Raw genomic sequence first — 25,471 nt, 5'->3', positions numbered from 1 at the left:
GTCAAGCAGAGATCGCCTCTAAGTAGGCAATATGAGATGGAGTAAAGTTTAAGTTTTTTAAGTCTATCTGCATGAGATATTCTCAGTCATACCCCTCTCTGTCCTCATCTTTCCCTGACCCTTCCTATTTGGTTAAAGGGATTCATGGGTTCTTTCCATAATTTGCAGGGATATTACATGGTTTGTAAATCTCTTCCCCTCTTTTTGAGCATTTCTCAGCCTCCTCAGGAACAACTCTCTTTTTTTCAAGAGTGACTTTAGGGTGTGTCGGCTCAGGGAACAATTCAGGAAGTTCCAACCCCTCAGAGGAGAAAGGGGTTTTACTCCAGAATGATGTTCATCGTGTTTCACTGTTGCAGTCATTACACTTGGGTTATCCTGCTGGCAGGCTACCCGCAGTCGGCCTGAATTCCAAAGTCCTGGTCTGGCGTCGGTTGCTGTCACCTCTTCCCTGACGTCAGTGCGCCAGGGGTATATAAGATGCAGCCGATGCCATTTTCTTCAGTCTTTCTTGCCATGCGGTGCCCGAAGCAAAAGCAATTTGCAAGTGCCGGTCGGCCGACTCCTGAGATTTTCGAAATTTAATTTCAGATCCGAAGTCTTCAATAAAGCTAAGTACCCCATTGGGGAAACTTTTTTCTTGCTCCAGACCGATGTTAGAAAAAGTTAACAATTGTATTTCTTGTGGGAAACAAATACCTGATAAGGATTTTCATTTTTACTGTATTCCTTGCCTAGGCCCTGACCACGACGTTGCTAGTTGTCGGTTTTGTGCTAGATTTAACCAATGCACTATTAAGCGTCGGTACGATTTTGCTTTTTATTACTTTGGCCGAAGGTTTCACTATATAATGCCATCAGAACAGCCGATGACCGGAGTTCATAAAAAGCGCAAGGAAAAAGAAAAGGACAGGCATCCGAGGTCCAAAACCGACGAAGCCTCTTCTAGGCCAGTCGCCGGTTCACCGGTTCTCAGTGAGGCACTTTTGCAGCCCCTGACACCCGCTACCTCAGAGCCACAGGCCACCTCCGACTCCCACGTGGAGACAACTAGGCCTCTGGATACTCAAGGTTTTGGGCCTTCAGAAACTAATCCCTCAGATGGGTCCAGAGCCGCTGAGCAAGCATCAGCTTCTGAGGGTGTTTTCAGACCTACACAGCTTTATATCAAGCCAACTTCAGAATCCAAGACAAAGACTAAAACAACTTTAAAGACAAGGAAACAAGTACAGCATTCTCCAGGACAAACTTCCATGCCTAAGAAACAGATGCTCAAAATGGCCGAAGACCTAATTACTTTGATCAGGGGTTCCCATCCCCCTCCTGATAAGAGACCTAGGCAAGACACTGAATATGAGTCCTCTGATCAGGTTTCCATTTCCTCTGACTCCTCTTCAGAACAGGGATACTCTATTCCTCCCTATAAGGATTCTGATGCTGAAGAATCAATTCCTTCAGCTTCTCCTCCTGAGGATTATTCCTTTGGAGAAACCCTGCATACCATGAGGGAGCATTTCCACTGGGAGAGCCAAGATTACTCAGAATCTAAGAAAAGGCTCAGCGACTTTATTTTACTACCTCAGCACAGACCTCTTGCTATTCCACCTGTTCTAGACATTGTAGATGATGTATTTTCAGAGTCCGGACTGTCTCCAGACTCTTTACCTCCTGCACCTGTTAAGCCAGACAGATACTACAGGGTTCCAGATTCACATAAATTTCTATATAAAAACCCTGCTGCTGACCCCGAAACTATATCTCAGGTTCCCAAAGGGGTCAAGGCCTCTACTGCAAAAAACCCTGTCCCCTCAGATAGAGATTCAAGGGCACTGGACAGATGGGGGAAAAAAGTTTACACTTCTGCTACCTTGGCTGTAAGGGCTTTAAATTGTCAGTTTCATATGCTTAAATATCGGCAATACTTAATGTCTCTGCTAAAACAGAAAATGTTGACAAATTCTGAATGTTCTGACAACAAGGAAATGCAGGATTTATTGCATGCAGCTGAACAAGTGGGAAAGCATACTTGGCAATGTGGTTTTGATTCACTGGAGGCCTCTTGCAGGGCTGCTGTTACAGGTTCTATCATTAGAAGGCATGCTTGGTTAAAGGAACAGACTCTGCCTGATCATGTTAAAGCAAAATTATTGGATGCTCCATTACAGCATGATACTTTGTTTGGTGTTAAGGCAGAAGAGGTGTTGAAAAAATGGAAGATAAAGCTAAATCTATGCAGACAGCAAAGGATTTCTTACAGGTACAGCCACCCATATTTAGCAGGCCTTCTAAGAATTGGTCCTTTCCCATGTCAAACAGGCCACAAAGAGGCAGATACAGACGCCCTAGAGGCAGACAACAGCCCCAGGGCTCATACAGGCCCAAACAATGGGGTGCTTCTACCTCCAAAAGCGGAGAAGACAAATCACAGCCATATAGGAAACAGTCCCAATGACTTCCCTCTGCCAATACCAAACATTTATCTTTTGGCAGCACCCTTAGGGGGAAAGCTAGCACTTTTTTCACAAAATTGGCACATGATCACCCAGGACAAATGGGTCTTAAATATAGTCTCTCAGGGCTACAGGTTCCACTTTTACACCCTTCCAAAGGCAAAAGGTATGCCAGACCTGCCACACAATCAATGGGCAGAGGCACAAAAACAAGTTTCATCTCTCATGGACATGAAGGCTGTTCAGCCAGTGCCACAACAAGAGCAAGGACAAGGATTTTACTCAAGACTTTTCTTAGTACCAAGAAAGGACAAAGCATGGAGACCAATTCTGGACCTGTCTATTCTAAATACTTTTCTGGACATTCCAAAATTCAAAATGTTAACTCTGCAGCAGCTTCTGCTCATGCTGGGCAAGAAGGCTTAGCTTGTAACTTTGGACCTCAAAGAGGCATACTTGCATGTCCCAATCAGACAATCCTGCAGAAGATACCTCAGATTCATAGCTGGCTCAATGCACTACCAATTCTCTGCACTGCCCTTTGGCTTATCTACTGCACCCAGGGTCTTCACAAAATCCCTGGCACCAGTAATTGCATTTTGCAGACAAAGAGGAATTAAAATATATCCCTACTTGGACGACTGCCTTATTCAAGCAGAGACCAAAGACATTCTACTAAAGCATCTGGCGTTTGTAAAAAGATTACTAAATTGCCTAGGGTACACAGTAAACGAAAAGAAATCAAAACTAGTACCCTCTCAAGAGATAATGTTCCTGTGTGCAAGCTTAAATACAACTGCCCAGATGGCTTATCTCACGCCAGACAAACAAAGGCAACTGACTTCTTACTTTGAAAGCATAGCAACAAAGACCCAGTCATCTGCAAGAAAAATTCTGCAGGCTCTGGGCTACATCGCATCCTGCATTCTGCTAATTCCGTATGCAAGACTGCATATGAGGAAACTACAATGGTATCTAAAAAGTGTTTGGACTTAACATTGCCACAGCCTGGAATCATTAATTTCACTCATTCCCTGCCTGCAACAGGAGTTTTGATGGTGGGCACAGGCCTGTTACCACAACAAGGGACAGCCATTCACTTTACCCACAGCCAGGCAAACACTAACAACAGATGCATCAGATTATGCCTGGGGGGCCCACATGGCAGGAAAATGTATTCAGGGCACATGGCCCGCAAGCCAAAGGCATCTTCACATCAATCAAAAAGAGATGCTAGCTGTACAAAATACCCTGACAGCCTTCAATGACCTACTTCATCCAGGACAGCTGCTGATAAAGACGGACAACATCACAGTCATATGGTACATAAACAAGCAGTGGGGCACACATTCCTACCCCCTCTGCAGACAAGCCATGATTTTGTGGAACACAGCATTGATTTACCCAGTACACCTGCAAGCACAATTCCTGCCAGGAAAAACAAATGCTGATAGACGAACTAAACAGAAACCTCATGGATCCTCACGAGTGGAAACTAGATCCACAAATCTTCAACATGATGACAAGGAAATGGGGATGCCCAGACATAGATCATTTTGCCTCCCCTCACAACTGCCAACTTCAGAGATTCTGCACAAGGACTTATCACAAACAAGCATGGAAAGTGGATGCTTTGTCATTCAGCTGGAACAACCTTACAGTATATGCCTTTCCTCCACTGCCTCTCCTCCCCAAGGTACTCCTAAAGGTCAGACAAGAGAAGCCACAAATGATACTGATTGCCCCGGATTGGCCAAGCCAACACTGGTACCCAATCCTAAGGAGCTTGTCTCAAGGCCCAGCCTGGACATTGCCTCAAATTCCTAATTTACTTACCCAGCAAAACAATCAGATCCTGCACAGCCAACTCAGAACCCTAAATCTACCTGCATGGCGGATAGTGTAACCATTCAGAATACACCTCTCTCTAAAGCAGTTATGGATGTTATTTTGGAGGCCAGGAGGCCCACCAGAAAATCTTATGCAGAAAAATGGAAGAGATTCTGTGCTTGGAACCAGGCACAAGGAATTGACACGCTTGTTCCAAATATTCCTCAGATTTTACAATATCTACCTGAGATGCTGGACAAAGGCCTATCCTTCTCATCAATTAATATCCATGCCTCTGCCATTTCAGCTCATTACAATACGGACCCACCTATTTTTTCACATCCATTGCTTAGGCAGTACCTCAGGGGGGCCAAAAACATAAGACCTCCAAGGAGAGCACCAATATCTGCATGGGACCTCAATTTTGTCTTGGAAAAACTCACACTGCCTCCTTTTGAGCCAGCCAATACAGCTGAGATTAAATTCTTATCATGGAAAACAGCTCTGCTCCTAGCAGTAACTTCAGCAAGAAGAGTCTCAGAGTTACAGGCATTAATGACTGGGGAACCTTTTATTATCTTCCTTCTGGACAGGGTTTCTCTAAGGACAAACCCAACATTTATGTCTAAGGTAGTGTCCAGTGGCTCTTAACCAAACCATTCATTTGCCTGCTTTTTACCCAAACCCACAGAATAAAGGGGAAGAGACTTCTGCATTCTTTGGACATACACAGCTACACTTCTGCTTGGACAAAACTAAAGCTTTCAGAAAGACTGAGCAACTTTTAGTGGCATATGCTGCAGGATCACAAGGAAAGGCTATCTCAAAGCAGACTATTTCAAAATGGATAGGACACTGCATTCGTTTCTGCTATTCACAACATGGCAAATCAGTGCCTAAGGGCATTAGACCACATTCTACCAGGGCAGCAGCCACTTCAGCAGCCTTCCTCAGAGGAGTACCAACCAAGGATATTTTGGAGGCTGCAACTTGGACTTCAGTGCACACTTTTACTAAGCACTACCACTTACCTCTTTACTCTAAATCCAGAGCAGGCTTTGCCACTGCAGTTCTGCAGGGCCTCATAGCCACTCCTAATTCTATTTAGACCCAGCCGCCCAACCTCAGCTTTGGGATTCAACCCAAGTGTAATGACTGCAACAGTGAAACACGATGAACATAGTACAGTTGTGTACCTACCATAAATGTAGATGTTCGAGTGTATTCACTGTTGCAGTCCAGGTTACCCACCCACCATCCCCCTTTCTTTGCTGGGACTTATCTGTACTTCTCTATTCTATACAACCTATGTGGTGTATTTGCTTGTAGATGAAGGTAATGTTTATTTTAGTGCATGCTTTTTATAAGCAATGTTTTTTAGCCTACCCTTTTGGGGGCACCTGACATCTAGGGCAAGAAAAACTGAAGAAAATGGCGTCCGCTGCATCTTATATACCCCTGGCGCACTGTTGTCAGGGAAGAGACGACAGCAACCGACGCCGGACCAGGACTTTGGAATTCAGGCCAACTGCAGGTAGCCTGCCAGCAGGATAACCCAAGTGTAATGACTGCAACAGTGAATACACTCGAACATCTACATTTATGGTAGGTAAAATTTTTACGTTTCTCTGTTGCTTCCTGGCATTTCCAGTTCTCTGCTATGCCCTTTGGCCTCTCTACTGCCCCAAGGGTCTTCACCAAATGCCTTGTTCTTATGATTGCTTTCTGCAGATTGAAGGGAATCCAGAACTTTCCTTAACTGGATGACCTGCTTATTCAGTCCTCTTCTTCAGAGATTTTACTTCAGCATCTTCACTTTGCTATTTATCTCCTGCAAAGCCTGAGGTTTACTGTGAATTTCCAAAAAATCATTGCTGACTCCTCCTCAGTATCATGTTTTTCTAGGGTGCAGGCTCCAGACTGTTCCAATGCTGGCATCTCTGCCTCCTCCCAAGGTTTTAACATTGATTGATTTCTTTCAATCCCTTCTTCCTATTGCTCACATTACAGCCAGGGAGTTTCTTAAGGCTCTGGGTTATATTCCTATGCTTCCTCTGGCCACATTTCATATAAGAAAGATCCAGTGGTTTCTGAAGTCAGTCTGGCTTCAACATGGTCATCCTCTAAATTTTCTTGTCCCCTTTCTCCCATGTCTCAAGCTGGAACTTCAGTGGTGAATTCAGCAATTGTCCCTCAACCCAGGGCTTTTTTTTCAACTTCCAGTTCCCTTTCATTAACTCTTTATAGATGCCCCAGATGTGGGATCGGGGCTTCCTTCATTCCTCTGAAGTTGCAAGGCCTTTGTTCTCTTAGAAAAAAGAAAGATCACATCAGTATCAAAGTCATGAGAGCCCCTCTTTTGGCTATTCAGGCTTTTCATTCTCTTTTCCTTCCTGAGCCCGTCAGGATTCTCACAGATAGTACCACAGTGGTGTGGTGTATCAACAAGCAAGGGGGGACAATGTCTTATCTCCTGTGCAGACTAGATCTTCAGGTTTGGGGTCCAGCTATCCAGTATCAAGTGACCCTTCAGGCAGTTTACTTTCTCAGAACATTGTGGCAGATTCTCTGAGCAGGTCCATAACACAATCACTTGAGTGGATGCTTCACAGAGATGTGGTTTTGGACGTTGTCCACCAGTAGGATATTCTTCAAGTAGATCCTTTTACCTCCCCTCTGAGCAGACAACTTTCTCACTTTTGCATCAGAGTCCAATGTCCTCTGGCCTGAAAGGTGGACACCCTGTTTTTTTCTTGGAAGGGGATGTTTCTTTATGCCTTCCCTCCCCTTCCTCTCATACCAAAGGTCCTGTTCAAGGTACAACATTATGCTCCCAAATCCTTGCTGGTGAGTCCCTTTTGGCCCAGACAGCATTGGTTCCCTCTTCTTCTGCATTTAGCTAAGGGCAATCATCATGAGTTATCTCACAGGGTGGACCTACTAACACAAGACAAGCAATCTCTCATTCATCTGACATTGTGGGTGATAGGGTTTTGATCCCTTTTAGACACCTTTTTTTTTTTCTGAGGACTTGCTTCGGGTTCTGCAGGAAGCCAGGAAACCCACTACCAGAAAGTCTTATTTATCCAAATGGAAAAAAAAATTCTGTCTGGTGTCTTTCTTGTAACCTGGATCCACTCACTGTGGATGTTCATTTGGTTCTCTCTTATTTGAGTGTATTGCTCAATGTTGGGTTCACTTGTTCTTCTGATAATGCCCACCTGTCAGTTATTTCTGTTTGTCTGCCTTTGACTTCCCCTTTGGGTTCAAGATTCGATGTCAAACCATTTCTTAAAGGCATCCTTCACATTAGTCCTTCCAGAAAGCCTATTCCTCCTTCCTGGGATCTTAATTTTATTTTGGAAAAATTGAATCAGGCTCCTTTTGTGCATGCTACTTCAGCTTCCTTACAACATTGTATCTGATGTTGTCAATCTTGACTTAATCCTTGACTGTAGGTTTGGTTTCATATCTCAGAACTGACTCCGTCGTTATTCCAGCTTGCGCCTTCCAAAAAAAACTGTCGAGCTTAACCTTACCCATAATGCTTCTCTAAGGATTACCTCAGACCTCATTTGCCACTTTTAGTGCCAGACGCATTTCTCCTGCCAGCTCTCAAGCAACCTTATTTCTTCAGATTGTAAGTGTTCTTTCTTCAAAATTCACTCGTTGGTTATTCCTTGTCTATTTTTTCCACTTACCCAGGTCCTCTATTTGCTTTTTTTCTGAACATGAGTAGTGTTTTTTCCTTCTGTATACCATCGTTGGTAGTTCCCCATCTTTCAATTTCTCTTTACCATTACGGTAGTCTGTTCGTACCATTGTTGGTACGTTTCTGCTGTCCCTTTCTCTAATCACTGCTATGGTAAACCTTTTGTCCATTGTTGGTACAGTCTTCTCTCTGCTTATTGAAAAAAAAAAAACTTTAAACTTAACTTTCCGCCTTTCTTTCTGTGTGCTTGCATGTTTCTACTGCCATGGCTGAGATGGCTAAAGGTACTTCTGGCTTCAAAAGATGCCAGAAGTGTGATCATAAATTACTGAACTGTGATGGGCACTCTCTGTGTGTCTATTCCTAGGTCCCAGTACACCTTCAAGAAGGCTATGCTATCTGTCATGGCTTCAGTCACCAGGTCATTGTAGAAAGAAAACCAAACTCATCTTAAAAGGCCTTATAAAATCGAGCTTCAGTGAGGCCATGTCTGTATCTGTCAAGTCTATAACTGACGTTAGCTCTCTCAACTTCTTCTTCATCCAAACATGAAGGATCTTAGAAGAGGAGTCGCTCAGTTCAGACAGTCACATTGGCACCGCCAATTAAAATGGCTAAGACTTCCCTGGTTCACATAGTTTCAGTGGAACCAAGTGGGGAAACTCCTTCCACCTTCGGTGCTGTTGCTGCTTATCTCTTCACCGACAATGTCGGCACTCATTACTGTTTTGGACCAAACAATTTAGGAATCTTCTGTCTCCTCCATTCCAGTGCTTTCAGAACCAAAGGAGTTTTCATTTAAAGACTGGCAATGGACAAGATATTCACCAGCATCAGACCCCTTTGCAGACTGACCTCCAAGCCTCTTCTTGGAGAAACCCCGGTCCCCATTGGTCTCTTCGGTCCATTCCACCGAGAGTCTCATGGAGTCCAATATTTTCAGACTGATGGACCAACACCTGGCAGTGAGTGGATTAGCCACTTCCTCAGATAATAGCCGCTCTGGCTCTGGAACTTTACCTGTCTCAACAACAGTTCTTTTTCCTCGTCTGACTGTAGCAGAGTCTTTGGAGTTCCCGGAGCTGACAGTCCTAGCTTCAACTGTCTCGGTGCTGACCAGAGCTGCATCTCTGGCATGGAAAACTGCCCTGAGCTCTTCAGTTCTGTTGGAACTAGGGACCTCCTAGGGTCAGAGCTTCATTGCTGGCTCTGGGGAGCATGGTTCCACTCTGGTGTTGTCGGAGCTGACCATCCTCCTCGGGGCTTCGGCACACATGAGTATGACTCCAGCTTCAGCAGTGGCTTCCTTGGTGTGGGATGGGACCACTGTTCCGAGGGAGTCTATTTTGGTTTCGGGCTCCCATTCCTTTATGGGGGGCCTGCTTTCCAGGCCATGGAGAGGGCCTTGTTCACTGCGTGCTCATAGTAGATACCACTTTAGTCGGCCCAACAACCCTGTCCTACCCCTTGCCCAGAGCTCCCTCCAGTCTCTGCCCTGGGATAGCAGGCACAGAAACCTCAGGATCCAACCATGGTGGTCATATCCTCTTCAGACACCTCTCCGACCAATCCCACAAAGAGGTACACCTGAAGAGGAAGTGTAAGAGGAAGCACTTGGACTCCCTTGAAGAGTCTTGCACAGAAGATACTGATTTCAGTGAAGGGGAAGGTTCCCCAAAGTTACCCGCGAAAGATGTCTCCTTTGGAGACATATTAGAGATCCTGAAACAGAGGGTTGGCTGGACTTCCCATCAGCCTTCCTCAGAGGAATTGGTATACCTGGAGGCTTTCTGTGCCCAACCAGTCTACCTTTTGGATCTCTCTCTCTGCCCACTGATGATCTAATTAAATTGATTGAGCAGTGGGCTTGGAAGATACCCGACTCCTTGAAACCAATTCCCAAGCGACCAGGTCACACTTTGTTAGCTCCTCACAATCAGCAGCATTGGACTAAAGGGATACCAGTAGATGCCATGGTGGTTGTAGCAGCCACCAAAAAGGAACTTGCTGATGAAAGCTTTACTATCCATCCTCCTAATAAAGAGTTTGGGATTATAGATTCAGGAAGCATGTATACGCTTCATCGACCTTCGTGCTGAGGTCCTTGAACTTCTTGGCACATTCACGAGACTTCAATGAGATCTGATAAAGGGAGCTATCAGATACTGTGACAGGAGCAGTAGCTGAGGGGATTCAGGACAAAGTAGCTTCCCAGCTGGCAACCCTTGATTCAATATGCAATTCATCCATGAAGCTGATTGCGCACGCAAACGAAGGGACAACTAAGGCAGTGGGTTCTGGCATAGCCATGAGGAGACACACCTAGATATGCTTATGTGAATTTGCGGAGCCATTCAAGTCTTCTTTTGTCAATGCCTCATTTGATGGAACATCCCTTTTTGGCCCCAAAGTTAGAGATGCTTGCCAGATGTGAGAAGGTTAGAAAGACCCTTTCTGTCATGGAAATATGCTTTTCCACTCCTCACCGGTCTTACTCCAGGAAACAGAGAAGTGGGAAACTATGGTTCAAAAAGGCCCAAGGACTTTTCCATGACTCAAATGACAATGACTACCCCCAATGCAGAGGGGGGAGTTACAATAGAAGTCACCATGCTCGAGGCAGAGGTGGCCTGAAAAATCAGGGTTCCAAGGATTCTTTCCCTGGTAATGCCTATCAGCGCTCGTGAATGGAGGCCTGATTGCCATCCTCTGGAGGCAGTCCGGGGACAATTATCCTTGCACCTACCTGCCTGGCTAAGGATAACAATGGACCATTGGGTGCAGAGGATTATAACCAAAGGTTACAATATCCCATTTTCAAAAAAAACCTAAACAAACAAAAAGAATCCAAGATGTTCCACACAGTCACACAGATGCAGCAGTCTTAGAAATTCAAAAACTGCTCGACAAAAGAGTCATCCAGGCAGTCCCAGACCAGATAGGATCCAGAGATTACTCAAGATTCTTTTTAGTGTCAAAGAAAACAGGGGACTGGAGACTGATTCTGGATCTCAGTGTATTGAACAAGATGGTTCAACAAACCAAATTCCAGATGGTTACAGTTCAGTGTATACTTCTGTTCTTAAGAAAAGATGATTGGATGTGCTCAGTAGATCTTCAGGATGCATATTATCACATAAAAATGGACAAGTGCTGCAGAAAATTCCTGTGCTTCCGGCTAGGAGACAGTCATTATCAGTTCAGAGCCCTGCCTTTTGGTCTCACCACAGCCCCACAAAGTGTTCACCAGATGCATGGCAGTTCTAGCAGCTCACTTCAGACTGCAAGGGTTCTGTGTGTTTCCATACCTTGATGACTGGCTTATTACCACTCCCACCAGCCATCTACTGTTGCAGGCAAGAAACTACTTTCTACAAACTTGCTCCTCACTGGGGATCACTGTAAACTACAAAAAATCCTATCTAGAGCCAACACAGCAGTTAGAATTCATAGGAGTGATGCTAAACACAAACTCTGGCATCGCGTATCTTCCCCCAGAAAGACTTCAAAGAATAAAATCACAAGTCAGTCAGATTATTCGCAGCAAAAAGGTAACTGCAAGACTGCTGTTACAAACTCTAGGATCAGTGTCAGCCTCCATCACTTTAGCCCCCCTTCTGAGATATAACATCTGGATCCTTCAGTGGTTCTTGGCATCTCAGTGGTCCTTAGTGAATTAACCGATGACCCATCTGGTAATGATCACCAATCTATGCAAGAAAGATCTGAGTTGGTAGCTTCACTCCAATGAAATTTGGTTGGGCTGACCCTTTGCCCCCCCTCAACCCCAAGCCATAGTGACCACAGACTCATCCCAGATCGGGGGACATTAACTGGGAAAGGCAGTCCAAGGCACTTGGTCCCAGCTGGGGGCCAATTTGCATATCATTGTTCTAGAGATGAGGGCCGTGCTCTTAGCATTGCAAGCATTCCAAGAAACCCTCCCCTTGGGAAAAATTGTGATTTAAACAGACAACATGTCAGTGGTCTGGTACATCAACGAGCAAGGGGGAACCAGATCTTACTGTCTTTATCAAGAAGCACTCAGTGTATGGCAATGGGTGATTTCATGCTTTCTAATTGCAGTGCATATTCCGGGGAGCTCCAGCGTGATTCTTGACAAACTGGGCAGGAGCATCCTAATGCCTCATGAGTGGTCTCTCACTCCTTTAGTGGCGAAAAAGATATTCTGCCAATGGAGCCAGCCCTGTTGCGATCTCTTTGCATCTCCTGAACAACAAGTGCAGCAGCTACTTTGCCCTGATTTCCCCTCCGGGGGAGTCACAGAGAGATGCTGTCCTTCACGATTGGACCCCCGGTCTGTTGTACACCTTTCTGCCGATTCCTCTCATGTCCCAGTTTCTAAAGAAAGCCAACAGGTCAAAGAACAGGATAATTCTCGTTACCCCATTTTGGCCTTGACAGATATGGTTTCCCTTTCTTTAGCCTCCCCTAATTTTGAAACCTTGGCCAGCTCCAGACCTATTGTCCCATCCAGAGGTACTAGTTCATCCAAATCTTCAAAATCTCAAGCTCACACTGTGTCTTCTCCAGTTCCAATGACTGCCAGGCTTACAGGTCTCACTTCCCCAGTTCAACAAATTGTTCTAGCCTCCCATAAACTTTCAACTAGATGATTGTACTTCAGCAAGTGGCAAAAATGTTTAAAATGGGATACAGAGAGTAACCTCGACCCAGGACCTGTAAAAGCACATTCATCGAGGGCAATAGCCGCTTCTGCAGTCTTTCATTCCAGAGCTAGTATAGACAATGTATGTGCAGCGGCTACTTGGGCATCCCCGCATACCTTTGTTACTCATTACAAGCCAAATCTGGTCCCCAGAGGATGAGCATCATTTGGTTCGCTAGTGCTCAGGAATATACTTCCATGAGACCTCCCAAGATTTTGGTAGCTGGGGACTCTGTCCCACAGTCAAGGATTAAGTGAAGATTGATAACATCAGATAAAGAAGTTGTCTTACCATAACGTTACATCTGTCTTTACTTATCTTTGACATTCCCACCTTCCTTCTCCCTGCCTTTCTGGCTTCTGTAGATCAGAACATGTATATGTACCTTTAAGAAGCATTTCCAGATGTAGCACGTGCATATAAATACAAAGCATGTGCAGGCAGCAGTGCCATTTTGAGAGAACAGCCAGAGTGTTAACATGTATGAGTGCAGTAGTCAGTCTGTTTATATGTTTATTTAAGTTTATTACAAAACTTCATTTCTGATGTGTTTGTGTGCAATAAAGCTGCTTGAACAGAACCCACGAATGTTCGTCTGTTTTATCCTAACCATACGAGCAACATGGTCTCAGAACAGGGATTAAAAGAGCAACTTCTACGAGCCATGAGGTGCAGAGCTGAAGATGAAGGCAGACCAAGCAGGTTGAGTGAAATGGAGTACAAAAAAACAGGGCCCAAAATGAGCAAAGGTAAAGAAAACTGCCCAGATGGTTTATTTTACATTTATAAGGTGCAAAACGCATCATTAATCGAACGAGTAGCACAAAATATATTATTAATCAAACAAAAGGCACAAACTGCATTATTAATTAAACAAAATGTTTGAAACCACAATATTTGATAAAACTATTCATATGGGGCTCAGAATTACCTTTGGTTTGCATAATGAGCATGTTTAAAGTAAAACGGGCACAAGGAAAGTATAATGAGCATGATAAGAGATTAAAAGGGAATATCGAGTACAATAAAAGGGCAAATTAATCTTAAAGAGTAAGGTGACTGCATGTTTTTTAGTAAAAGACTGCTTTTGGGCACAAACTACTATTTTGCATTGACCAAAGCCATTCAAAGCATAACTAGAGTTGTTCGAAGTATCTCAATGTGCGCAAAATGTTTGCAGAGTATGTGCTTTATTACGGTGCAACTATTTAAGAGTTTGCTGTGTGCAAAGTGCAGTTACACTGCACAGTGCAGTCATTTTGAAAAGTTTCTTGTGCTATGTGCATTTATTCACAGAGTACCACCATTTCAGAGTGTTCTTTTACACTGTGTAGAGTTGTTTTGCAAAGTTCAGCCATTTGAAAGGTTCTGTGCTGTGTACAGTTTATTTACAAAGTACATTCATCTTGAAGTGTTTCTTACTCTGAGCTCTTTCTGGCGTGTACAGTTTATTCACAAAGTACAGTCATTTTGAAGTATTTCTTACACTGGTAAGGAGTGGTTTCACAAAGTACAGTGATTTCAAAGTGTTCTTCTCCTATGGAAATTTATTTGGTAAAGTGCAGTTATTTCAAAGAGTTTGTTGTGCTATTGGGCATAATTACAAGTACTGGTATAAAGTTCTGGCATATATTTGTGTGTGTATGTTCGTACATAATTTCAAGCACCTTCACTACTGTGTGTTGAAATGGCAGAAGCATTTTGCAGACCAAGTCCACTTGTGTTTGATCATAATATAGCAGAGAATTAGAGAGTAATCAAGCAGGAATACAATATTTGTATACAAGCAGCTTTTTCTGACAAAGATGCATGTACAAGAGCATTCATTTTGCTTACTTTAGCTGGGTCAGAAGCTATTGAAAGAGAGTGTTCATTTGTATTTACACCAGAAGTATATGAAGGAGAGGGGGCAAACCATTATATTGTGGTACCAGCTGAATCAAGGGAAGACCCCGAGTGTTTAAAATGTAAATTTAGAGAAATGTGCAAACCCCAGACAAATTTTGCATTACAGAGGCACTTATTTTATACAAGAGACCAAAAACCAGGTGAAACTTTTGCAGCTTGTATCACTGACTTGAGAAACAAAGCTAAAACTTGCAGGTTTGGTGATCTGAAAGATGAGTTAATAAAGGACAGGCTTGTATGTGGTGCTAATAGTGCTGCAGTGAGAAAGATTTTGATTCATGACAGTGATTTAACATTAAGCAAAGCCATAGAGATTTGTCAAATCCATGAGCTCATCGAAAGGCAAACAGGTATGCTTACAAGTGATAAGAGCATGGTTTCAGCAGCCTCCAGAGCAAACAATGGCAATGCCTCCATTGCAACACATGGCAGGCAGAGACATGCCTAAGCACAGGAGAACCCAGAGCTTTTTAACAAGTTCCAAGATTAGTTCAGTTAAAGGAGCATGCTCAGTACAGTATCAGTGTGAGTCAGCAAAACTCAAGTCAAGTCTCATTAACTGTCATAATTGTGATGCCAGCCATGAGTCTAAAAGAGAGAAGTGCTTAGCATTTGGTGAGCAATGCCACAAGTGTAAATGGAACCATTTTCAAAAGATTTGTAAATCAAGCAAGCCTCCATCACTCAAAAAAAAGCAAGTTGGTCATATAGAGAGCTGCAACCCTACTTTTTACGTAGATGGTGTATCAGTGGTCAGTGAAAAAGGTTAACACGGTAGAACAATGAAGTATTTTGCACTGTCCTGATCAATGGTAAACTCACAGAGCTCAAATTAGACACTGGTTCAAAGTGTAATGTAATGTCAGTAGAAGCATTTGCTAAAGTGAGAGCTGGTGAACACCTTAAGTTAGTCAATTGTGTGAAGTTTGTTGCTTATGGAGGTGAAGAGATTCAGCCCGAAGGTTCAGTACTGCTTTCATGCTATTCAGCTGGGAACAGTTACAGCTTGCAATTTTATGTAGTCCGAAGACCTGTGCAGTCATTATTAGGTCTCAGAGACAGTTTGAGAATGACACTGTTTTCTTTTACCAAAGAAGTACATCATGTAAGCACGTCCCAGTTCCAACTTCAGTGATACTATTTTCTCAGAGTATGCTGATGTGTTTGACGACAAGCTAGGCAAACTTCCAGTTGTGTACTCCATGAAAATAGAGCCAGAGATCAGTCCAGTGGTCAGACCAGGAAGAAGAGTTCCAATAGCTATGTAGGACAAAGTCAATGTCCAGTTAAACAAAATGGTGCAGCAAGGTGTGATTTGTTCTTTCACAGAATCAACTGAGTGGGTGTCATCTATGGTAGCTGCCCATAAGAAAAATTCAGATGAAATCAAAATATACATTGACCCAAGAGACTTGAACAAGCCATTAAAAATACCTCATCATCCTTTGCATATAGTCAAGGAGATTGCAACCCTCATGCCAAATGCCACTATTTTTTCTGTCTTAGATGCAGAGTTCATTTTGGCAAGTGATGCATTTTTATGATTAGGACTCTCCTTTTTTTCTAACATCTTTATTAAATTTTCACATAGAACATAGGCAATCTTAAATTTATATAACTGAAAAACATACAAAATGATACCACTTTAGTTGTAAACAGTTTACATCACAGACGCCATTGAAACAGCTGTAATTGCAAACATTATACATCACTTATAAACCTTCCAGTCATTGTCAGTTAAGCATTATATGGCTTGTTCAAATCCTGCCTCTTAAACCTTATTCCTGCTCTGCATGCATTGTTTCCACAATTCCCATTTTTTCGTATGAGGTTTTCTCCTTACCTTTTCTAAAGATCCCAATCCTAGTTGTTTTATCTTGGTTACTGTATTCACTGCTTCTAGTAAAGTTGGTCTGTACTTTGATTTCTATTTTCTAGTAATTACTTATTTGGCAGCCACCATAATTAGACTCAGCAAGGCTTTACTGTGTCTAGGCAATTCTGATTTTGTATCATAACTAAAAAAAAAAATCTTCTCCCCAGTCAGTCCAATCCGCTCACCCAGCATGTCTGACAGAGCAGCCTGCAGGGAATCCCTATAGTCTGCCACCTCATTACACTCCCAAGAAATATGTTCCCAGCTACCTCTTTCTAGCCTGTCACACCTCCAACATTTGCTATCCACCTGAGGGAAAATTCTTTGTAAACACTTCCAGGCAAAGATCCTAAATCTTCTAGATTTTATGGCATATTGGGAGATACACATATATCCCCCCACTGTCTCTTTGTAAATTGCTTACCCAGTCTCTCTTCCCAATCTTTTCTAAGCTCCTCTGAATGATTCTTATAATTATCATGCAATATTTTATATGCTTTACTAATTCCTTTTTTAATGGCAGCTTCTGTTCTAGATTCTATTAATAACTTTACCAGTGCTGTTTTTTCATTTAAGATCCCCCTATTTCTTTCTCCTTGCCTATAGTATGATATCAGTCTTTGATATGGAAGGCAATCTCTAACCTGCAGCCCAAATAAATTCTTGGCCTCTTCCCATTCTATTACCTTTCCCTTTCTAGTTATGTACTCCCAATACCTTGGTTCCTTTTGCCAGTTTTCTCCAATAGATTCGAGCCCCCTCTTGCCTATTATTTGTATCCCTGACCACAGTCATCCCTCTCTGAGAAATCTATTGTCTCCATTCTCGTGCTGGTTTGGTTCTTAGAATACTCCCTGCTATTTTATGAATATAATAGTCTGTGTGATTTTGGTTGTTCCCCTTAAGAGTCTGCATCCAAAATCCCAATCTCCCCTTATTTCTTGAGCTTCCTCCCTGTGTCAGCATCATTCCTTTCCACTTTTTATTATAGTTTTCTGCTTGTGCTATGTATAAGAGACTTAACTGTATTGCTCTGAAATACCCCCTCAAATTAGGTGGGTCTATATTATATCATCGAACGCTTAAAAAAGCGAACACTGATTGATCGACCTAATTTAAGTGAAAGCTTACAATCTCGAACTGTCAGATCATTGATTTTTTTTTTTCCCTGGGAAAACAATCGCTGATCCAAAACACATACACACAACACAAGCACACCAAACAAACAGAAATCCACACACATACACCTAAAATCTGATACCTAACCCTACACTAAACTATGCACACACCACTAACTACCCACTTACCTTAACCCTAACCCTAAGGTCCGTCACTATCGCACACTCACCTCACCCGCTCCTTAACCCTAACTCACTTAAATCCGCCCTAACCCTCATGTCCAGTCAATTGCACACACACCTATCCCGAGCCCTAACCCTAACTCACCTAAATCACCCTAACACTCACATCCACACAAGCGCACACTTACCTGAATCCGACCGGTAACTTTCCACCATAACACTGAAAATACCAAAGCAACAGAAACGGACAACCAAATTCTTTCCCTAGGAAAAAAATTGAGTTTCTACTGCTTCGATATTTTGCAATTTCATGAAAATAAGTTCGATCAATCAGTGTTCACTGTTTTAAGCATTCAAGGATATAATATAGACCCAATTAGGTAGTCCTAGTCCACCTTGTTCTATTGGTAAAATCAGCTTATCCCACTTGACCCTTGCTGTATTCCCTTCCCAGATAAAATCCTTCAACTCTTTTTTAATTGCTAGCCACTTCTCTGGTTGATAAAAATATGCCTGACCTGTGTATAAGACTAAACAGACTAAGAACATTTTAATGGCATTGTGTCTTAGTATCCATGCATGTACATGTAACAAAACTTCTAGTTTCTCAATTTTTGTATTATCTTCTGTTTAGTCTCTTCTCACATATTCTTAGCTACCACCAGAGTCATTTCTAATCCATACTCCTAAATAGTTAATTTTATCATGTCCCCATAAGTATGGATATTGTTGGACCAGTTTGTGTGTGGGTACATAATTTACTGCTATTGCCTTTGCTTTAGCCTCATTAATTTTGTATCCCGAGAAGATTTGAAACTGTCTTAAAATGTTCAGTAACACTGTAATGCCCCTTTCTGGTTTTGTCATGTATAAAATAATATCTCCAAATAAAGACAACTTTTACTAACATACCAATTATATCCTTGAATTTCTGAGTCCCTTATTTTCTTTGCCAGTGGTTCTAAATGTAATGCAAACAACAAAGGGGAAAGCGGACAACCCTTCCTGGTTCGTCTACTCAAGCAGAAATTATTTGAGAGGACCCCGCTCACTTTAATTCACCCCTCCAATTCCTCATATATTCTTATAATCAACCTTAAAATTGTATCAGGGATGCCAAATGCTTCCATTGCCCTGCTCATGAAGTCCCAGTCTACTCTGTCAAATGTTTTCTCTGCATCAAGACCCACCAATAAAAGTGGTACTTTCTTACATTCTGCTTCCGTCTGGATCATTAATGTTCTGTTAATATTGTCAAATGTTTGCCTCCCCTCCGCAAAATCACACTGATCCATATCTATCAGTGTTGGTGTCATGTTTGCCATTCTTTTAGCCATTATAGACAAACACTTTATAATCATGGTTTAGTATTGAAATGGGCCTGTATGAAGCTGGATCTGATGGATCTTTACCCTGTTTAGGCATTACCATTACCACAACCTTCTTCCAGGATGTTGGTACTTCTCCTCTTAAAATACTGTTAAATAAAACCTTCCAGATCTTTATCATTTTTTTCCCATCCTAACTTCCACAGGAATACCATCCATTCCTGGGGACTTTTCTGTAGATTGCTTATGCATAGCCACTTTTATCTCATCCCTTCCTATCCTAGTTGTTAGTAATTGAGCCTCATCTACCTGTAACTTTGGCATATTTAATTCTTCCATACACATTTCCATGTTTACCGTTTCTTGATTTCTATATTTCTCTGCTTTATACAAATTTTCATAAAATTTCTGAAATATTTTAATACTTCTACAGGGTCTTTTGTTATCTTTCTTGTTATAGGCTCGCTAAGCTTGGTAACTGCCCTTTACACTTTCTGTTTCCTGAGTTGTTATGCTAAAAGTTTTTGTGCTCTAAAATTATCCAAAAACAGTTGCTTCACAGTAATCTTTCTAAACTTGTGCATATTATCGAGGTAATCCCTTATTTTCTGTTTATCATTCTACAGTTACTCCTTTTCTTTTTCTGAGAGATTCCCCATATTTTTAATACTTTAATATTTGTCAATCCCTCGAAATAATAATTGTTACTATTTAACCATATCTCCCTTTCTTTTATTTCCAACCTAGTTTTAAACTGCACTGTAATTTTATCCCACTCCTTAGCTATGTTTTCAGAAGATAATTCTATCTTCTCTAGTAGCTTTTGAATTAATTCCAAAACCCACTCCTTAAATTCCTCTTTTTTCAACTGATAGGTGGGAAAGCGCCAGTGTCTCATTTTATTTCATTACCTTGCATTTTTATTTTAGTTGTTATTGGCGCATGATCTGAAATAGTTATTGGGAGCATTTCAAGACCTTCGGTTAAATACATGTGTTCCTGTGAGACATAAAATCTATCTAGCCTAGCCCAGTTTTTGTATCTCGGTGAGTAATATGTAAATTCATTACAAACTCCTAGTACTAAATTCACATCTTCCATGCCAAATATTTTCATAAATTTCTAAAAAAATCTACCCTACCCTCCTTTGTTATATTTTCTGTACTAGGCCCCTGAGGCACATTTTCACTGTTGCAAACCAAATTTCAGTCTCTACCTATAAGTAATATTCCTTGCTGAAAACTGATGATTTCTCCCAGAATTTTCTTAAGCTCCATTGTAGCCATTTTAGGGGGGGTGTAAATACATGCCAGTGTAACCCTCCTCCCTAGCCAGTAGCCCCTTAGTACTATTTATCATCTTTTCCTCTTCTATCACTATTGGAGCTCCTCTTGCAATTAATATAAGTACTCCTCTTTTCCTTTGCCCCAGATATTCTGCTGAATAACCATCCTAAAAACCTTTCTTTATCAAATTCACATGTTCACTTCTTTCCAGGTGTGTCTCCCGTAGCATAGCTATTTGCACTCTACATTTTTTAATATGGTTCACTAGTCTCTTCTTTATATTTATCTGTAAGACCATTCAGATTGAAAGACATTACAGAAAGCATAATTTTCTTATATAGTTGCTATTACCACCTTTTATATACACCTGCTCTTTTGCTAAATGTCTAGTTCCAACTTTTATGTTACATGTATATACTGTTCAGCAGGTTAGTCTTGTATACAGTTGTTTCTTGTCATATCCATTTGCATCTATGCCGCATCTTACGTAGCGTTTTGTTTTTTGAAAGCCCTCAAACAGAACAAACAACCCCCAAGGAAAAACTCCTAAAACCTATGAACTTAACAGTAATATGCTTATCCTTCTCTTCCCTTAATACCCAAACTTATTCAGAAAGCACAGTGGTTGAAGAGCAAAGTAATCTTTATTGCTCCCTTTTGACCTCGACAGGTCTGGTTCCCATTCCTTTGGCCTCATCGTCTGCATCCACCTTAGACACTGAACCCCAGTCCAGATCTCCTATCACACCCATTGGGAATGATTCATCTGGACAAGCAAGACCTCAAGTTAGCCATATGATTTCTCCAGTTTGAATAATGGCTAGAGAGTCCAGGCTTTCCTCTCCAGTTCATCAGATTTTATCCTCATCTCAAAAACCTTCTACAATAAAGATTTACAAGAGTAAATGGAAGAGATTCTCATTTTGAGCAGAACAAAGAAAGCTGCATCCCTTAACAGCTCTAATTCCTGCTATACTGGATTTTCCGGCTTCAGTTTTTCTAGACAGTGCCAGTTTTACCTCAGCTGAAGTCCAGCTTGCAATTAACACATAGGACATAATGCTTTTCTCCTAGCTTCTTCTAAAATTTGTAAGGCTTTTCTGAAGGATACTCTTATGCTTAGGACTCCATTAAGAGACCCTGCTGCACCCTGGGAACTTACTGTTTTGTTGCAAACTTTAACTCATTCCCCCTTTAAACCTTTGCATAAGTCAGACCAGAAATTTCTCTCTTGGAAAACAATATTTCTTGTTTCCATTACATCAGCAAGGCAAGTTTCTGAAACTGCCTTGTTTGGTTTTCACAAAGACACAGTGACATTACGTACAAACCCTTCCTGCCAAACGTTGTTTCTGAGTCAAGCATGAATCAAGTAATCAATTTACCAGTCTTCTTTCCAAAATTTGAAAATAAGGGTGAATACATGATACATCTTTTAGATGTATATAGACATCTTTGTTTTTACCTCCAAAGAACAAAATAATTTAGAAAAACTGATCAACTATTTGTTTCCTTTGCTAAAAACAAATTGGGAAAATGAGTATCTAACATTACCTTAGCTAAATGGGTAACAAAATGCATTTCCTTTGCATATTCTATAAGAGGTTTGTCCCTACCTAAATTTCCAAAGGCGCATTTGACTAGATCCATGGCTGTATCATCTGCTTTGGGGGCCAGAGCTTTAATTGACTTGGTTCAATTCCCATACTTTTATTGCTCATTGTAAGTTGGACATCATATCCAGGAACAAGGCTGCCTTTGACTCTGCAGTTCTCCAGAATATCCTTTCATGAGGGCCTCCCAAGATTATTGTAGCTGGAGACTCTGTCCCATACATTGAGGAATGAGTGAAAATGACAGTATTAAATATTAACGTTATGTGGTCACCATAACTATGCATCTATGTTGTCCATTTTCTTTCTTCCTCAACTCCCCATCCACCTTCCCCTATCATTATCCTTTGGGAGTGATCTGAGGTGCACTGAAACCATAATGTGTCCAGTTTGAGCCCCTACTCTATCCCTATCTTGTTTCTTCTTATAATTATAGTCATTATTATAAGTATTTATGCCTTTTGGCATATTTAGCAGCAGCAAACTCGATCTGAGGTAATATGGTAAGTATGGGGGCATTATGGGTAAAGGGAGGAGATCGAGAGTCAGCTCCAAAGAATCTAAAGTAATTTGCTGTGTCAGATCCAAGGGTCGGATCTGAGACCCATACATTGAGGAAGAATGAAAATGGACAACACATGCATAGTTGAGTACATAACTTTAATTTTTATCTTCATTAATTTTATACCCCAAAAAGACTTGAAACTGCTTCAAAATGTTCCAAGACAACAAAATGTCCTTTTCTGGATCTTTCAAGTACAAAATGCTGTAATTTGCAAGTAAAGCAAACATTTCTTGATTAACATGCCATTTGATGTTATCACTTTGCATTCTATCCTCAAACCTGTGGGTTTGCAACTGATCCTCGGATACGACTCAGCTGTTGCAATGGCTCGTGGCAACCAAAAAGCTCTCGAGGTCTTTCCCTACCCATAACGCACCCTTCCAAGTTATCTCAGATCTCGTTTGCTGCTTTGCGAAGGTGTGGTTCTCCAATAGCTCTTGAGCAGCTAAGTGAAATTTAAATATGATTTTCAATATTATTTTTCTCCAAACTTCCTTAAAATAGTTACATCTAACTCTCTTTCTATCCCTACCTTAGCGACTAATTTAAATTAGTAGTTTAACTACATTTTCTTCCCTCTTTGTATGAAAGTATCTTATGATACTATTGCTAGTATCTTCTTTCTACACTTTTCAGTGTAACTCTTTTTACCATTGTCGGTATTCTCTTGTTCCTGTTTTCTTCTTCTTCTTCATTTAGAGAAGAGAGTAGAGTAGAATTATTTTTTCCATTATAATGGCAGATAAAGATAAGCTGGCTGGCTTTAAAAAATGTGAATGCAGTCACAAGATTCCTTTTAGTAACTTGCATACATTCTGTGTATATTGCCTTGGCCCCCTTCACCTGCAGGACTGTGCTGTCTCCCATGCCACAGAGCATTGGTTGAACACAAAAATAAACTAATTTTAAAAGCTGTTTTGCCTTCCTCTTTGGTGAGGCATTTTCTGGAGCTACACCAAAAGAAAAGTCTAAACAATTGAGCCGTGCTTCTTCATTGTCCTCTAGATTCTCTGAGAAAGGAAGAAAAAGCCCTGTTTTGGTGGTGACTTCTCCATCAGATCTGAGTTCATCAAAGGCCAAAACATCGGATCTGACAAAATTGTCAGAGCCGAAAGCAAAAAGTTCAAACCTTTAGAACCAACTACTTCGGATCCATCCCAATCCAGTAAGAAGGACTCTTTAGATAAGATGTACATTCCTAGGACTCAGTAGTCACCCTCTTTTGACCCAGTCCCTTCCAGGGTCCCATCTCCCTTCCTGGAGAGACCTAAGTCATGTCAACTCTGTCTTCCAGGAGTCTCACTGAAGAAGATGCAGAGAGAGTAGTGAAGAAGATTCTCTAGGTACAGGGTATGTCAAGGGCTGCTTCAGCTCCTACTCTTTGGGTCAGGAGTTCCTTGCATCAACTACCCATCCACTTCTTCCTCCTGTGACTTCTTTCAAAGTATAGAAGCTATAGGATCCAAACTGCCCAGTGTCATCTGTATGGATCCGAGGATCTTCTTTTCCCAGGATCTGATGTTTGCTCTGAGTTCTTTGGCCCAGTCAGAGCCAGAGACCTCTCAGAGCCATAGAGGCATTTTTGGCTCAAAGGTGACAGATTCAACCCCAAGACTTTCAGAGCCATCTATGTGTCTCGGAGCTTCGGCTTGGACCAGCTTGGCTCCTGCTTCAACTTCCAGAAGATTGTCTTTCGAGCAGGAGGGGACTATGACTGAGAAGCATGCCATCTTGGAACCAGGGTCTTTTCCTTCTCGGAGACAGCCAACCTCTGACATTCTGGAGACAGCCATGTCTGCCTCTGCAGCTCAGACACTGCCTACTCCCTCAGATCCGCAGCTCTCACCTTTGACAACTCTGCGCATGGTTTCTTACTTTGATCTCCCACAGTGACAGCAGGCACCAAAACTCCAGACTTCCCAACAGGATTCCCCCACTTCTGATTCCTCTCCGGAACATCCCACAGAGGAGGTCCCTAAAAAATGGATGTATAAAAGTAAACACCTGGGCTGCACTGAGGTATACATCACCAAAGACACAGACTTTGATGAGGGAGAATTATCTGCAAGGTCACCTCCTGATGATCCTTTAGCGACATCTTATAAATCTTTAAACAGAGAGGTGGCTAGAAGTCCAGCAATCTTTTGTCTGAGGAGGCTGTGTATCTGGTGGCAATTGGTACCTGTCCATCTACTCCTGGGTGACATTACCTGCTGAAGAGCTCATTGAGTTGATCTCTCGGCTGGCATAGAATGCCACAGACACCATCAAACCTATTCCCCAGAGACCAGATAAAATTATTACGCCCCCAGAGGACAAACAGTTCTGGACTAAAGGTGTACTGGTAGATGCCATGGTTATGTTGGCAGCCATGAAGAACGTACTGGCTGAGGAAAGTTTTTCTAGCCATCCTCCTAACAAGGAGTCCAGAATGATGGATAGATTTGGGAAGCATGTTTATGCTTCAGCAACCTTTGCTTTAAGGTCCCTGAATTATCTTTCACATTTTATGAGATTGCAAAGGGATTTGATAACTGAGCTATCAAATACTTTTTTAGGAGCTGTGTCTGTAGAAATACAAGTCTCAGTTGCTTCTTAGCTGGTCACCCTATAATCTATATCTAGCTCTTACATGAGGATCATTTCACATGTAGCCAAAGGAATGAGTAGAGAAGCGGGTACAGGCATATCTATAAGGTGACATGCCTGGATGCACTTATGTGACTTTGTGGAGCCTTTCAAGTCTTCATTCATCAGTGCTTCATTTGACAACACTTCCTTGTTCAGCCCAAAAGTAAAAGATACCTTGTCCAGGTGTGAGAAAGATGGAAATACCTATCTGCCATGGGCATACATTTTTCTACTTCTCAGAGACATTATTCCAGGAACCAGAGAAGTAGTGGAAAGCTGT

This window comes from Protopterus annectens, chromosome 2.part1, assembly GCF_019279795.1.
Source record: "Protopterus annectens isolate FY-2018-M chromosome 2.part1, PAN1.0, whole genome shotgun sequence".
NCBI classification, from domain to species: domain Eukaryota; kingdom Metazoa; phylum Chordata; order Ceratodontiformes; family Protopteridae; genus Protopterus; species Protopterus annectens.
This window is presented reverse-complemented; position numbering follows the sequence as displayed.